Source organism: Oncorhynchus mykiss, chromosome 1, assembly GCF_057628025.1.
Source record: "Oncorhynchus mykiss isolate SJ-2025 chromosome 1, ASM5762802v1, whole genome shotgun sequence".
Classification (NCBI taxonomy): domain Eukaryota; kingdom Metazoa; phylum Chordata; class Actinopteri; order Salmoniformes; family Salmonidae; genus Oncorhynchus; species Oncorhynchus mykiss.
This window is the reverse complement of record NC_143022.1, coordinates 50381603-50385887: the sequence shown is the minus strand read 5'-3', so window position 1 is coordinate 50385887 and position 4285 is coordinate 50381603.

Genomic DNA, 4285 nt, shown 5'->3' with positions numbered 1-4285 from the left:
AGCAGAAGTATCCTGGTCAGAGACAGGGGCTGTGGTTGTGGTTCTCTGTTGAAGCAGAAGTATCCTGGTCAGAGACAGGGGCTGTGGTTGTGGTTCTCTGTTGAAGCAGAGAAGTGGCTCTTATGAGTTATTTGATCCCAGGGCGCAATCCTGAGATAGAAGTAAGAAAATATTCCTGCAGGTTAGAATTTTTTTTACTTTTATTTTTTTAAATTAGTGGACTGGTAAAACAGTTGATTACGATTGGGAAACAAGCTATAAATGTAAACCCTACACGTACATTTGCATAGGAGGAACTACCCTGTGGGTAGAAAGAAAAAAAAAATACAATGTTAGTGTTCTATCAAGAGAAAACCAAAAATGAACAAATCAAAATGAGTCAAAATTAGTAGATGTAATCAGCATAACAAACCATATGTGCCAGAGCTAAGAATAATAGTTGAATTTACGAACGCTCAACACCCGTTGAATATGGCCGACGTCAGTAACCGTATAATTTTTTTTTAAATAAAATTGTTGCCTGCAGCGCAGTTAGTCACCAACCCTCTGGATAACATGAAAAAAGCCTAACCAAGTGACTTGTTCACTCATTTATGTCTAGTAGTTAGTAGCTAGCAAGCTAGCCAACTTTAGCCAGTTAGCTTGGGTGCTTGAATGCCGTTGTGAGGTCAGAACACTCGGATCAACCCTGCTCCTCCGCCAGAGCAGACAGTGTGCTCTCTGAACAGTCTGACTTTACGAACACACCCGAAGTCATAAGATGTCTAACGTAAACTCACCCCATTCCGTACAAATGTGCGCAACCGCAACATTCAAACGAGGCTACAAAGAAAACTAATGGTTGACGTCAAAGTCGGGGGTGTGAACAAGGTTTCTATTCAAGCGTTGATCGACATGGTAATGGCTCTATAGTATTGGAGAAAAGTTGAAAAAACTGACCCTCCGTTACATCTTGACGTGTCATGTCGTAACGCACGCATAAAGCAACTATTTCTGTCTTACAATCTCTCTCCACCAGGTGTAGCACTTCTATCATCCTTTAAAAACAAGAAATGGACAGTGACAGGGGTAAGGGGGGATACCTAGTCATTTTTTTTGTCATCATTGCATGCGATCATCATTCTCAAAGCCGCTGTTTACTTCTAAGATCACTTTAGCACCGCCCTAAAAACCTGATTCAAATTCGACACAAACCTTCAAATAGATATGTAATGACACATTATATAAACTCTTTATAGTGTTTTATTTACATTTTAGAGGCTATAAGTTGGACAGATCGAGTTGAAAAAAAGCAATTTTCCCACACAACACTCTCCTTCTCACTATCACGCATTAGTTTCGCTTCCCCACCCGCCATTTTAAAAAAGACCCGACAGGGCTCATTGCCTGCTTGAATTATGCAGAAACTGGCAGCGTTTAGGTCATGTAATTGATGGTATTGACATTACAGTTGATCTGGAAGTATTACATTTTTGGGGCGCTAAAATAAGGGCAATTGTACAGACCAAAGCGATGTACGAGTTTACGTTAGCTAGTAATTTGTTATGCTAACAAGCTAGCAAGAGGCTGCATTGCAACAACATCAACTTCCAGTAGACAGGCGAAGCTCAACTGAAAGGTTACTGTTCGTTTACAGTATACTAAAATGAACTAATAGTATGTAGTATATACTTATTAAGTATTGTAATGAAACAGCAGGGAGCAGGTCTCGAACCCTCGACCTTTGAACCCGAGGTCCTGCACACTATCGACTGTGCCGCAAAAGCATGCTCGAACGGCAGAGTCGATTTCCACGCTTATAAACCCAGGGTCGTTACAGGTATTTAGTATACAGTATGTTAGTATGGGTATTCAAACACAGCTTGGGAATGTGAGTATGTTGATAAAATGTGTACATATGCTTTAGGGTGATGGTGCCGGAGGGGATAGCTGCCGTTTTACGGGCTCCTAACCAACTGTGCTATTTTTTATTTCATTTTCTTTTGTAACTAATTTTGTACATAATGAGGCCCAAATCCCTGTCATTCGCGTGAAGAAATGACGGAAATACAGGGGGCAAAGGTCTGGGTGCCTTGTGTGAATTTGTCGGCAAGTGAGTAAACCACCACTACCCTCTGTATTATTAACAAACTGGATGGTCTGTGATTAAACTATCCTACCAATGGGACATTAAAAACTGCAATATCTTATGTTTCACTGAGACTTGGCTGAACAACGACACGTATAATATAGAGTTGGCTGGCTCCTCCGTGCATCGGCAGGACAGAGCAGCTATGTCTGGTAAGACGAGGGCCGGGGGTGTGTGTCTATTTTCTGGTGTGCGATGTCTAATATTAAAGTCTTGAGGTCTTGCTCGCCTGAGGTAGAATACCTCATGATAAGCTGTATACCACACCATCTACCAAGAGAGTTCACATCTATATTATTCGTAGCCATCTATTTACCACCACAAACTGATGCTGGCACTAAGACCACACTCAACAAGATGTATAAGGCCATAAGCAAACAAGAAAATGCTCATCCAGAAGTGGCGTTCCAAGTGGCCGGGGACTTTACTGCAGACATGCTTAAATCCATTTGACCTCATTTCTACCAGCATGTCAAATGTGCAACCAGAGAAAAACAACTCTAGACCACCTTTACTCCACAGACAGAGATGCATACAAAGCTCTACCTCGCCCTCCATTTGGCAAATCTGACCATAATTCTATCCTCCTGATTCCTGCTTACAAGCAAAAACTAAAGCAGGAACTACCAGTGACTCGCTCAATACAGAACTGGTCAGATGATGCAAATGCTACGCTACAGGACTGTTTTGCTAGCACAGACTGGAATATGTTCAGGGATTCATCCGATGGCATTGAGGAGTCAACGACGCACCAAGTCGGTATACCACCACAGTCACCGACAATAAGTGCATCAACGAGGTCGTCCCCACAGTGACCTGATGTACAGTGGGGAGAACAAGTATTTGATACACTGCCGATTTTGCAGGTTTTCCTACTTACCAAGCATGTAGAGGTCTGTAATTTTTTATCATAGGTACACTTAAACTGTGAGAGACGGAATCTAAAACAAAAATCCAGAAAATCACATTGTATGATTTTTAAGTAATTAATTTGCATTTTATTGCATGACCTAAGTATTTGATCACCTACCAACCAGTAAGAATTCCGGCTCTCACAGACCTCTTAGTTTTTCTTTAAGAATCCCGCCTGTTCTCCACTCATTACCTGTATTAACTGCACCTGTTTGAACTCGTTAGCTGTATAAAAGACAACTGTCCACACACTCAATCAAACGGACTCCAACCTCTCCACAATGGCCAAGACCAGAGAGCTGTGTAAGGACATCAGGGATAAAATTGTAGACCTGCACAAGGCTGGGATGGGCTACAAGTGAGAAGGCAACAACTGTTGGCGCAATTATTTGAAAATGGAAGAAGTTCAAGATGACGGTCAATCACCCTTGGTCTGGGGCTCCATGCAAGATCTCACCTCGTGGGGCATCAATGGTCATGAGGAAGGTGAGGGTTCAGCCCAGAACTACACGGCAGGACCTGGTCAATGACCTGAAGAAAGCTGGGACCACAGTCTCAAAGAAAACCATTAGTAACACACTATACGGTCATGAATTAAAACCCTGCAGTGCACGCAAGGTCCCCCTGCTCAGGCCAGCGCATGTCCAGGCCCGTCTGAAGTTTTCCAATGACCATCTGGATGATCCAGAGGAGGAGGGGAGAAGGTCATGTGGTCTGATGAGACAAAAAATTGAGCTTTTTGGTCTAAACTCCACTCGCCGTGTTTGGAGGAAGAAGAAGGATGAGTACAACCACAAGAACACCTTCCCAACCGTGAAGCATGGAGGTGGAAACATCATTCTTTGGGGATGCTTTTCTGCAAAGGGGACAGGACGACTGCACCGTATTGTGGGGAGGATGGATGGGGCCATGTATCGTGAGATTTTGGCCAACAACCTCCTTCCCTCAGTAAGAGCATTGAAGATGGGTCGTGGCTGGGTCTTCCAGCATGACAACGACCCGAAACACACAGCCAGGGCAACTAAGGAGTGGCTCCGTAAGAAGCATCTCAATGTCCTGGAGTGGCCTAGCCAGTCTCCAGACCTGAACCTAATAGAAAATCTTTGGAGGGAGCTGAAAGTCCATATTGCCCAGCGACAGCCCCGAAACCTGAAGGATCTGGAGAAGGTCTGTATGGAGGAGTGGGCCAAAATCCCTGCTGCAGTGTGTGCAAACCTGGTCAAGAACTACAGGAAACGTATGATC